Raw genomic sequence first — 13,453 nt, 5'->3', positions numbered from 1 at the left:
CTAGTTCGTCATTTGGTTTTTGCAATTTCAAGATAAAAAATATATAGATTGTGTATAGAATTGGTACTTTGCAGGAGTTATTGTTCTTGATAATGTTTGATTTGTTTGGTTTTAGTGGGAGATGAATGTTTGGTTTTCTACAAATGTAGATCAATCAAAGCACAGAAAGGACTATTGTTATTCAAAAATATAGTAGACCAATACAGAATCATTTGATTGGTGAGTTTTCTAAACCATGAATCACCACTGCTATCAGCAGTGTCTGAATTTTACATGGACTGGTTCTTTTAAAATGTTTGCCTTAAGACATGCCATTCCTGCTGAATATTATTGTTTTATTGATGTAATCATTCTCGGGTGAAGAGTCATAATTAAACTTTATTTGAAAATAATGAAATGTTAGTCACTCACAATGAACCGTGAGTGGAGTGTACTACCGGTATACTGACAAAGTCCCTTCTGAGAAATACATTTAAGGATATGAAAAGTAAAAAGTCATTTGTATCACACATTGTAGGATCATATGCACTAACTGTACACGATTGGTATTATGCATGACTACAACTTGCACATTGCAGTTTTCACACATAACAAAGTTTGGAATAAATATTAATGATCAAATAACATACTTCGAAAATGTCCACACCAAAGTCATTAAAAGGTTTCGTAAGTCAGTTATCCTACATACATAAGGAAAATTTGTGGATTAAACATTGTTAGGAATATCAAAAGGACAGGAAATGGAAACAAGTAGCGGTGCCGTTTATGAAAGCCATGGCCAACATTATAAACTTCTTTAATTAGAGTTGAACTGAGTGCACTGCTTTATAAGACGCTTCGTGTGGGTATAGTGAAGGTTTACAGGTAAAGTGTAAGAACATCAACGAAAAAAGTGGTTGTTCGTCAAATTGATAACACGAACCCTATATCAGATAAAGTTGATGACCATAGAACCTTTGACACATCACCATTATACTATTTATTTAATGGTGGTGAAAAGAGTAAATCTGTTAATGACCAGTAAGGTCAAATAATGTATTCTGGAAAAAGTTATTGCAAAACTCAAAATTTTGCAATGATCAATGCAAATTTGAAAATAAGCGGAGGTAAATTTTTCATGAAAAATAAACTTTTATGTAATTATTTAATACTGAATAAGATCGTATGAAACCTACAGGAAACGTTTGAACTGCTGGACAATATTAATATTATTTATGTCTGTCCGTTGTGGATAATTTTAAAAACGTGGCATTTATCTGGTTTCCTGAATGTCATACTAATACCTTTTTGCATTCAATCAACCGCGAACAGTTACGAGGTCCAACATACAATCAAATGACTTGCATTCCAAAACCATTACTGAGTCAACCGGAACTGTTTCAGCAATATATCATTGGGCATAATCTGTGTTAATTTGCCGCCATACTCGAAATTAGCAATCAAATACATGCAACTGAAAGTGGCTCTCATAAGACCAATGTAGTTTTCTACCGGTGGATTAATTCCTTTGACGACAGGCTTGGCACCATATTGCAAACGAGCTGCTATACCTCTCGTTGTATACAATGGACAGTTGTGGCGAACCCATTACATCAGTGTTAGAATAGATTGATATAAACCAGTTAATACAGAAGATGAAGAGTGACCCGTATACAAACTTTATTCGAAAGCCTACGAATGAAGAAGTGCACATGCAAGTGATGACACAATAAGGCAGACGATGGATGATTTTCCATGAGGAGATTATCAATAAGGTCAATCTTTTTTCAGAAAGAATAGAATTTGCATAATAAATTCAAAACTTAAGTCCGTTATTTCATTTTAAATTTGTATTGTAATTCTTCTTTCCAGGTGTAGACATAAAAAGCAAATGGGTTTGACAATATCAGATTGTGATTTCGAAGTTTATAGCATGGACATAATTCGTTCAATCTGCGATGAGTATTTTAGCTTTCATATATAGCCATTATAATTTTAAGCTTTAACCATTATGGAACGAAATTCAACTGTTTGGAAACTTTTTACAGCGTGACATAAACCGACATTGAGAACAATATCATTTATAACATTCAGCTCATATAAGCCATTATATAAACTTAAAAAAATAACACTGAAACCTGATTTTACAGTTGTTTTATTGTTCCATATTTATTTGCTAATCTAGAGCAAAGCTACTATTATGGTATGAGAAAATCCTCCTGTCCTTTCCCAAACACGACACCTTAAAAGCCCTCTTCAACCTAAAACTCAAATCAGAAGGATGGACACAGATCTTTAGAAATGAATAGACTGATGAAACCTTGAGTCTGTTCCTAAGATACATGTAGGTCTTGATCAGATTGTACCTACTAAATTCCCTCTCACGGTCACCAGATGATAAAGCTGAAACTAGACAGAAAGGAGCTTGGCCAGATTGGCAAGGTCATTTTGAACCCCGTAAGCGGTTGCTCCGTGATGTCTTACTGCTGGGTAGTAATTTTTTAGTAACCTTTGACCCCGGATCATGAGTCGTATTGAAAAAGTCCGTAATCATTGTGATTTCGTTTCAAGAAGAAAGAGAATCGTAAAATAAATATTTATCGTTGATTTAAACTTCCTAATTGTCCGGCATTGCGTTAAAATCAATTGATATCCAGTAGATGACATTTCAATATTCCTTTACTTTGCCAGTATTCATTTTAATATTCGTAATTTTGTCCGACTCTGATAGGATAAGATGTCTTATTCCAACACTCATGTCGATTCTCCACATTCTCCACATTCTTTTCAGCATGTGTCGCTTTAGGACTCAAATAGTTGGGAATTGTGATCTGTTCGATTGTGAGCAAAGGTCTTATGTCAACTAATAAAGTGTTTGAATATTGCGGTAAAAGTAACACGTCTGCTAAACTGCATGCTTTATTCAATATTCATTGACAAACGAATCTTACAGTTGCAGACAATGAACACAAAACACGTTTATTAAAGTTTTAAGAGGTGCTGTATTCAGGTCCGCCGATGTGTAAAGAAACCATGGCGCCGATAAACCTTGCACAGTCTTAGTTAACCGTGGTACAAATGTATGAAACACATCTTAGCCCCGTGATGGTCCGGGTGTCAAAAGAATACGCCCGCAGCAGCGCTAAGCTTATCGTATAAGGCGACTTAATAGTGCTCAGAAACCTAGCCGGGGGCTAGGCTCTCTGCCCACAGAGCAACTGGGATGTGTGCCCCCGGTGGTGGATTAGGGTACCCCTGGCGTGTTACATGCTGGTGTTGTCAGGCTATAATACGGAAAACCTGACCGCAAACCATAGTGGTGCACCGTGTTGGGAAAGATGCCACGTTCCTCGCACGTTAAAGAACCCTGCTGTGGTATTCGATAGGAGTAGGAACCTTTGCGCTCCGCCACAGGAGGCTAAATTGCCCGACCTTACCCATCCCCCCTTTTTCCAGTGGCAATCAAAATCTGTCGACCCTATTGTCCTTGTGACCCATCCTTTTTTTTCATTTCATGTTCATTTTGTCATCCATTTCATGTTCATTGTCTGAATATAGCTGAAATATTGCTGCTTGGACGTTAAACCCCAACAAACAAACAAAAACAAACTATCCTTCTGTCCCATCCCTTTTTTCATTTTATCATCATCATTTCATGTACATTCTATTATCCCTTTCATGTTCATCGCATGAATATAGCTGAAATAGTGCTGCTCGGGCGTTAAACCCCAACAATCAATCAATCAATCAATCTTAAAAGTCTATCAAAACCCACAGGCATACCACACCTCTTTGCTTTATCTTGAATCGAATTTATAATGCCAAAAAGTATAAACCAACATACAGCCTGGGAAGGCTAGACACAACGTAGTTATTGGCCTCGAAGCCGATATAACAGTATATGAAGCTCAAAGATTGTAAAGATGCAGCATAAACAAACTAGGAGTTGTTTTAAAACTACTTCATTGTTATCATATGCAATTGAAATGTACTGTGTATTTACTGCCTATAAAAAGTCATAATACCTAAACTAAAGTAAGTAGTGCAGCAATCAGCTAATACAAAAATGGAATTAAATAAGTTTTCGCTGTTTCATTTTTCATTATTAAGTTCGACATCGAGTTACTTTGTTTGGAATTATATATGCATCGGCTCTGTGATTGGCTGCTGGCTCATGCCCGACTAAGCGAGATGAAATGAGGACATACATCTCGTGTGGATGTCAACCAGAGCTTCCTCGTGACGTTTGGGTCACTGTGCCCTCAAGCTTCTCCGTTGTTGTTGACGAGAACGCTAGTTTCAATGTTCGCAAGTCTATTCAATAGTTACAGGTATAACTACCAACACTTGTAAAGGGGGGAGGGGTTTCGGACAAAGTGATTTGGACGTTATTGCACTTTGAAAAGTCTTTGATATATTTTCAAGAGAATGAGTCGATACAAATGAACAACTTTCAAATGTTTTTGTCTGCTTTTATATTCGTTTTCACTAAAAGAATTGCAAAATTTCAATGTTAATTGTTTATTTACATATGGTAACAAGGAGGTAAATACATATCCATGACCTATTATCTTTTTGGAAAAATATACAAAATTTCTTAGACGCTGAAAATAATTCACTGCATTACAGAAAATCTTATTAAGCTGACACAGAATTTGATATTTATTACTACATTTTACTGTATAGATCATGCGAAGTTAGTCACTCTACTTTCTTAGGCCATTTACGTCCTGAAAATTAAGATTAAAGGAATCATTAAACTCCATCCAAGTCAACCATCATCATTAAAAATATCAACGTAAGAAACAAGCGAAAAAGACTACATTGAACAAGTGAACCATTGTTGCCAAATGCATTGAAGATGGTGTTAATAGAAAATAATGTATTGACGTATTAGATATATTATGATCACTACACGTTATAGATTGAAGGTATTCAGAAATCAAAAAGAGAGACACGGCTGCAAGAAAACTGCTCAATTTAAGTAATAACGATTAGCACCACACTGGCATACTATGTACAACCGTTCTTACAAGTTTAGCACAATACAGGTATACTATGTACAACCGTTCTTACAATATTAGCACAATACAGGTATACTATGTACAACCGTTCTTACAAGAGTGAACAGGAGTATTAATGACAGAACCCAAGTTGTTCCGTTTTTGTTCACCGCCCCACGAAGTCGTGAAGTATTATGTGATACCCTCCGAAAGAGCCCGTGTCCCTCCGTCCGCCCTGTTTGTCTTTCGATGGTGTCCAAATGATTGCTTTAGAATATATCGAAGGAGGAATTTTTTGGAACTGTACGATAAAATACAAATCATGTTCGAATTTCAGTATGATGCGTTTTATTATATAGAAGTAACTATAGAAGCAATTTGTTGTTTATTTTTGATATTTTGGTGATTTAAATTTCTTCCAATATAAACAAAATATATGTAAAACCGAGTTCCTTGGTGTATCATGAAAATGGTGTCTAGATACAATTTAAATTTCATTTTCAGTTTTTTCCCTAACAAAGTATGCTCCTATTTGATGATTTGTAATTACGCATGCGTACAGGTATATCAGATTCAACAACAACGTGGTAGTGTATCATTAATGCCCCATTAAATGCACTACCTTTTCCTTTTTTTTCGAATTCATACTTGTTTAGAGTTCCTTTGCTAATAAAACTGGAAACTTTTGAGGGTGTAATATACATGTGAAAACTAAGGTCAAATTTCAGTATTCCTTTACTTTGCCAGTATTCATTTTAATATTCGTAATTTTGTCCGACTCTGATAGGATAGGATGTCTTATTCCAACACTCATGTCGACTCTCCACATTCTCCACATTATTGTCAGCATGTGTCGCTTTAGGACTCAAATAGCTGGGAATTGTGATCTGTTCGATTGGGACCAGAGGACTTGTGTCAATTAATAAAGTGTTTGAATATTGCGGTAAAAGTAACACGTCTGCTAAACTGCATGCTTTATTCAATATTCATTGACAAACGCATCATACAGTTGCAGACAATGAACACAACACACGTTTATTAAAGTTTTAAATAGTACCAGTATTGGTAAGAATTGCCCCGAGTGAAACATGGTAGTAAAGAAACACCACTTAAAATGAGGAATTCAAGGGTAAAACACTATAAATTAAAAAGTGTCATACTTTCCAATTGCCAAATTAAATTTCTGCTAACCTTACTGCATGCCTTACCTTAAGCATGCTTTGATGCTTTGAATATAAGATAGTCAGTTGCGCTAAAAACTGACACAGAAAAAATTTTCAATTTTAGAGGTGCATTATTTTCAAGTGCTTAGCAACATATGTTACAATTGTTCTAGAAAGATAACGTTTTGACGACATAATTTGTAAGGTGTATAGTTAATTGAAATATCATCATTGATACATTATCTGGTCACAATATTTTATTCTCGTCGTTTTTCAAAGCAACGTTAGCCCTTACCCATTTTTGTTTTTAGTCTAAAATTTAGGATAGAAACATTCCACTCAACGGCAGATAAAACCTCGATCCAATAGGTTTTGACAATGCATTCTTTGGAAATATACTTCACTTCTGCAAGGTATAAAATTGACAAAAAAGTTTATTTATGTAAACCTTTATGGTAACAATCAGGCAAGGAAGCAAGCAAAAGCAGTTAATCGGCTGCCAATTAACCACTGTGTGGTTTCAAACTTTGGAGTTATTTTTCCATGCACCCGCTATCTCTACAAACCTAGGCTTGATTCAAGAGCTCTAACAGTTTCATTTTTATAATTTAATTCCTCCATACATGAACTACTTCGTTTAATAAAGTATGCTTTGGCGCTTAAGCAACATATGTTGTAATCGTTCTAGAAAAATAAAATTTTGCAGACAACATTTGTAAGGTGTTTATTTAATTGAAATATCATCGTTGATGCATTATCTGGTCAGATTTTTTTTCGTGGTTTTTTTTAAGCAACGTTGGCCCTTACTCATAATTGTCTTAGTCTAAAATTTAGGATAAACACATTCCACTCACTGGCAGATAAAACCCATGAATCCTGTTGGTTTTGATGTTGCATTATTTGACATTTTATTCTGTAGGTTGTAAAATGGACAAAAGAATTCACTTTGTTTGAACCTTTATGGTAACAAGCATGCAAGGAAGCAAGCAAAAGCAGTAAAATAGCTGCCAATTTACCACTGTTTGGTTTCAAACTTCTGAGTTGTTTTTCTTTGTCCACGCCATCTCAACATATGTTAGTTTGAATCTAACAATTTTATTTTGGAGTTTAATTGAGCCGTACAGGAGCAATTTAAATCAGAAATGAAACTTACAAAGCAACTGCGTTTAATAAAGCATGCTTTTGAACTTAAACTCTGAATATAAGATAGTCAGTTGCGCTAAAACTTGACGCCGAAAAAAATATTCGATTTTAGAGTTTTATTTTCAAATGCTCAGTAACATATGTTGTAATCATTCTAGAAAGATAAAATTTTGCTAACACAATTTGTCAGGTGTATATTTAACAAACATATCATCATCAATGCATTATCTGGTCACAATATTTTATTCCGGTGGTTTTATAAGCAATCTAAGCCCTTACACATAATTGTTTTTAGTCTACAATTTAGGATAAACACATTCCACTCAATGGCAGATAAAACCCCGATCCAATAGGATTGACCTTGCATTCTTTGACAATTTAATTCTTTAGGGTATACAAAGGACAGAAAGTTCACTTTCTGCAAATCTTCTTGGTTACAAGCATGCTCGGAAGCAAGCAAAAACAGTAAAATAACTGCCAATTGACTACTTTTTGGATTCAAACTTTTGAGTTGTTGAAAGTCCACGCTTTCTCTTCAGACGTTAATGTACATGAAACTTACAAAGCAACTGCGGTTAATAATTCTCGTCGTTTTTCGAAGCAATGTTAGCCTTTACTCGTAAATGTTTTTAGTCTCAAATTTAGGATAAACACATTCCACTTAATGGCAGATAAAACCCTGATCCAGTAGGTTTCGATTTTGCATTCGTTGACAATTTACATCTGTTGGGTGTAGAATTGACAAAAAAAGTTAAATTTGTCTGAACCTTTATGGTAACAAGCATGCAAAGAAGCAGGCAAAAGCAGTAAAATAGCTGCCAATTATAGGGTAGCCAAAATTTGGACCAAATATAAACCGCATCTATTATTTATGAAATTATGTCTGTTTATAATTTGCTTTTATTAGTATTTAATGGCTCCAGACTTACATGTAATTCAATACCCGATGTTGAACTACATTTACATTAAAATATAGTAACAACCTTTTTATTTGGTATCTGCATTTCGTTTGGGGATGTAAGTGACGGTTTGTCGCTACAGGATATCTTGTAAGGTTCACTTTTATATGATAATTCGACGAATATGTCATTCTTACAAAAAAGCATTAAAAAAACATTCAATTTCCCAGATCACAAGATTTAATTTGTATAATTTAAACAGTAAGGTAAGCTTCCAATTGTTGTCGTTTGATTTTTAAGTTCATAATTTATTTTATGTCAGTAATCTAAGATTCTAAACAAAACCCTCATTATTAAGCCCCGATGCAACAAAACTTAAAAACAAACGTAAGCCTGAAAATGAATAGTTTTCACCTCATAAAATTATTATTCAGTATAAATGCCGACTACTTTTCATTAATTCTGTATTTATAACGATTTGTTCAACGTGTCATAGTTTTCCTTTCCTCTTTTGTTTACCCCGTACCCTTTTAAGCAACCGGTGATTGTCCGAGTTGCTCAATTAATTCTGTTTCTTTGTACGTACTATTTTGGTTATTTTATGTTCTTTGTTGTGTTTGTCAGTTTTCCCAGTCAGGTCTTTGTTTTTTTTTCTCGTGCATTCCATTCTTTTGATTTCCGAAAGGATCTTGGCTCCCTTGATTACTCTTGAAAACAGGCATGACTAGTATAGGATACCCCTATCTTTACATATCTTTATATTGGATAAATGCCTAAATAAAATACTGGCTTTTGCATAAAAACAACTATGAAATTAAAATATTGATGCCTTGTTCAAGTATGTTTTCCTCCACTGGGAAAACTAATGGTTACGATCCCAATGATCCTAAATTCACAGTGAATTTATGAATATCGTCCTTAGAATATCATATGAATAGACCAGGACAATCGTCGTGCCTTAATGTTGATTAGCACCGAAATAGACAGATATTATATTGCTGCTCTATTGTCATCACTGAAAATCTCTGGGGAAAGACCTTTCAAATCTCTTGACCTTTATTTCGATAACCCAAGAAATAAAAAAAGAGTTTGTGACTGACTCTATGCAATCAGATTAATTTATCTTGCCAATGTAGGCATTTCCTTTGAAAGAACATTCAGAATCTGCTGACAATAAAGTGACCCATTTGATTTACGAACAATGCAATATAAAATATTCTTACAGTAAACAGAATGGCCAAGATAGATAAAAAACAATATATTATGTTACTGATCTGATTTCGTGAAATTACAATTCGTGTTTTTGCCATTAATATTGAGTCGATTGGTAAATGTACGTTACATTTTGGCAATTTTGCGATTTTAATAACAAGCCATGCCTTAAATATATTTTCCAGGATAAGTACAATAAGTTCATTATAATAAAAACCCGTGAAGGTCCGGATGTTAAAAGAATAGGCCTGCAGCAGCGCTAAGCTTGTCGTAAAAGGCGACTAAATAGTGCTCAGAACCCTAGTCGGGGGCTAGAGAGCTCTAGATCTGCCCACAGAGCAACTGGATTGTGTGCCAGAGGCGGTGTAATGGGGTACCCCTGGCGTGTTAAATGCTGAAGTTGTCAGGCTATAATACGGAAAACCTGACCGCAAACCATAGAGGTGCACCGTGTTGAGAAAGATGCCACGTTCCTCGCACGTTAAGACCCTACTGTGGTATTCTGCCGAAGTAGGAACCATTTGGCTCCGCCACAGGAAGCTAAATTGCCCGACCCTACCCACCTTTCCTTATTTTCAGTGGCAATCAAAATTTGTTGACCCATTATCCTTGTGTCCCATCCCATTTTTCATTTCATCATCATTTCATGTTCATTTTATCACCCGCTTCATGTTCATCGCCTGAATATAGCTGAAATACTGCTGCTCGGGCGTTAAACCCCAACAATCAATCAATCATTATAATTAAGGCTACAGCAATTTCATTTGCAAAATGTATTTGTTTCAATTCAGTCATTAATGCCTTTAAAACAAAAATAAATGTTAAATGTGTCAAGATTTTTACACGAACATCCACGAATCATATCTACTGGTTATATTTACTCGTAAAAAGCTCGCAAACCACTCTTAACTATTTGTAAGACATCGTTAACTGATTGCAACAACTCTTCAAGCATTCGCAAAAAAAGCTGTGTCATTTTATGGGATAAGATAATATACGATTAAAAACAATTAAGATTATTATTTTGATTCAGAAAGTATAGAAATAATTACTGAATATAAAAAAATGAATACATCAACATAAAACGCCAAAAGTAAAACAGTCAATAAATAATTAAAAATGCAAAACAGACCAATCAGTACTGTATAAAGATAAGGGAATTTGAAAATACTTTTTAAAGAAGCTAGCATTGGCACAAGGTGGCATAATACATAAGCATTAAGACTGCATTTAGCTCTTAAATTGAGATAGGCGCTAACGTGTGTGTGTGTGTGTGTGTGTATTTCGTCTTTTCCTTTATTTTATGGAATTGCTTCTATTCTGGTATTTTATATGATATGTATTAAGTTATAAATGCCGTTGCCTTGTTGATACATGTCTATCTATTGACTCATTTAACTTGTTACACTAGTTAATGGTCAGATCATATTCAATCACTTCTTATACTTAATAAAGAAGATCTAATAATATGCATTCTAATGGGAATAGTTCATCGTATGCAATTTTTTTGTTTATATTTCAACAGTTTGATATAAAATATATCGTACTTTTTATTGTTAATGGGTGTATCTTTTTTTTTGTATGATAATCAACATACATGTCCTTGTCAATATTTATATATTAAGTTTCAAACTCTGTAAGATATGGGTATTTGGGTGAAACATGGTATAAAAAACACCATTTTGAAAGTTTAATTTGACTTCTTGCACCAAAATCAATGAATAAAGACATTAATAATATAGCACCGCTGAGAGCGTAAGACAGAGTAATCTCAGACATCCAAGGATAAGATTTCAAGTTCTCTAAGGGTGTTTGGGATTTCCTACTATTTCATTTCCAGATGGTGTTGATTCTTTGCCTCACTTTTAAATATGCTTTTATTAGTACGCCTATTCAAAACGTCCTGCTTTCCGAAATTCCTTTGAATTTACAAGACGCCATAAAACGTTTTATTGTGACCTCACCAACGTCGCATGTTCTTTGTTGTGGTTGTCTGTTTTCCATGTCTGGTCTTTGGCCCTGGATTACATTCTTTTGATTACCGCTATAACCTTGTTTCCCTTGATTGTTCTTATATGAAACGTGGGTGACATAAAGGAAACCTCATATGGTTGAAAATGGGAATATCATTGTCGATTTAATGAGATACGGTTTTCTATATCATTTTGGCACATTTAGTTATAATGCTATTTAAATGCACTGAAAATATGCATTTTAAGGACAGATAACTCTTTCAAAACATCATTTTTCTAACATTCTATTGATTTAATGTGTGCAAATTCAGTAATTCAATAATGGTCTTTTTAAATAGAGAAAGCATCATGACTTAAATTATATTGTCAGATAGGAGGGAATTTGACATACATGTTTCTGATTTTACAAATACTTGAAATGCAGACTCTAGCTGGATTCAGATTTTGATTTTTTATTTGTGTTTGTGTTTTGTTATCTACTGTTAGTTTATTAAATATATTTGTTTGTATTCAGGGTTTGGTTTTAGTTGTTATCGTTGTTGTTGTTGATAGCGTTTTATGTGATAAAGTGATGATGTGAAAGAGATAAAAACAATGAATAAAGCGATAGAAAATATACATTAGTACATTTCGTGTTTTTTTCTTTGTTTTGTTTTTGTTTTGTTTTTGTTTTTCATATTTGTCTTTTTTTTGTTTTTATTTCTGTTTTGCAATTGTTTTGCGTGCCAAGTTTTGATACATGTAACATTTGTTTATTTATTTCTTGTTCTTCAAATTGTTTAATTCTACATGTAGTGACCAAATTATGAAAAAAAACAGGAATGTTCATGGCTATGCTCAGGTTTACATTCAATCAATGATAAAAGCTAAATAGTAATTTAATGAGGAATCAGAGTCTGTGGTTAATTTCAGAGACAATTATAGGTGTAAAATCAATCGTAAGTTAAAGTCATAATACTTTGCTTTATTATGACGTCATTACTTACTACTAATTTAACTCTCAAATATTTTTGTGAAAGGTACTGCCGATAGTTTGCTTATATCGAGACCATTAGTTGACTGGCATGATTCAATACAAGTATTTCTGCGAAGTTACCTGTTAGGTCATATTCATATGGAAGTGAACTACTCTACGACTTTAAAGTCTTTGTATAAATTTTAGAATGTTTGATTGTAATACTGGCTTCATGTCGGTCTCCAAAAATTCAGTCGAAGAGTTATCTGAAGGTTGTTGTACTTTTGTGGTGTGTTTTTGCTCAATGGATCATGGTCAAATTCTTGTAAAAAGTCCATTTCAATAACAAATAGATGTTCATAACCGTTTACAATTTGTCAGGTTATTGGTATTTGATTTTATTGATCTAATTGTAGTTTGCCTTTGACATTTTCCCCGAAAAGAAGATTCATTATATACGGGCTTGTCAACTATTCGTCCTACTCACAGACAATTTGTGCTATAAAGAAAGCGTAGTTGTTTCTGTATTTGTATCAACTTTGTGGTTTATTTCCGCAACGTCAAAAGCCTCAAGGCAAGATATTTAGTATATTTATTGGAAGAACAGCGTACACTCGTACATGTATCAGATGGTCACCCGACAACTATTGAATGTAATTTAGATTGATTATTTATTAAATACACATCTATTCATTGATAATAGTTGAAGGAGATTTCATACACAGATTTCAAAAAAAATATTTATCTTTTTAAGATCGAAAGATGATACATTGTTTTTTTAAAGTGTTGAAAATAAGTTTAATGTTACTTGTTACATATTACCCATTAAAACCATTATCAATGCATTTCCCACAAAAAAATGTCATATCGCTAATGAATATCTAACGTGAAAATATACAACTGCTAGATAGTTCCCCCCACCCCATTTTATTTGTTTTTATGAACGAACATTCAGAAAGAACGTAGCGCTATCGACTGATTAGTAAAAACTGTGATTAATGACTCATTTATCAAATAACTAAAACATGGCTATTTAACCAATTAACAACGATTGACGTTGAAAAATCATTAAGTTTCATTTATATGTTTCTGTGAATTCGGTTTTCTATCATCAACAAGTCTGATG

This window comes from Perna viridis, chromosome 11 (assembly GCF_037379345.1).
Source record: "Perna viridis isolate PV_CMFRI_1.1 ecotype Kerala chromosome 11, ASM3737934v1, whole genome shotgun sequence".
Classification (NCBI taxonomy): domain Eukaryota; kingdom Metazoa; phylum Mollusca; class Bivalvia; order Mytilida; family Mytilidae; genus Perna; species Perna viridis.
This window is presented reverse-complemented; position numbering follows the sequence as displayed.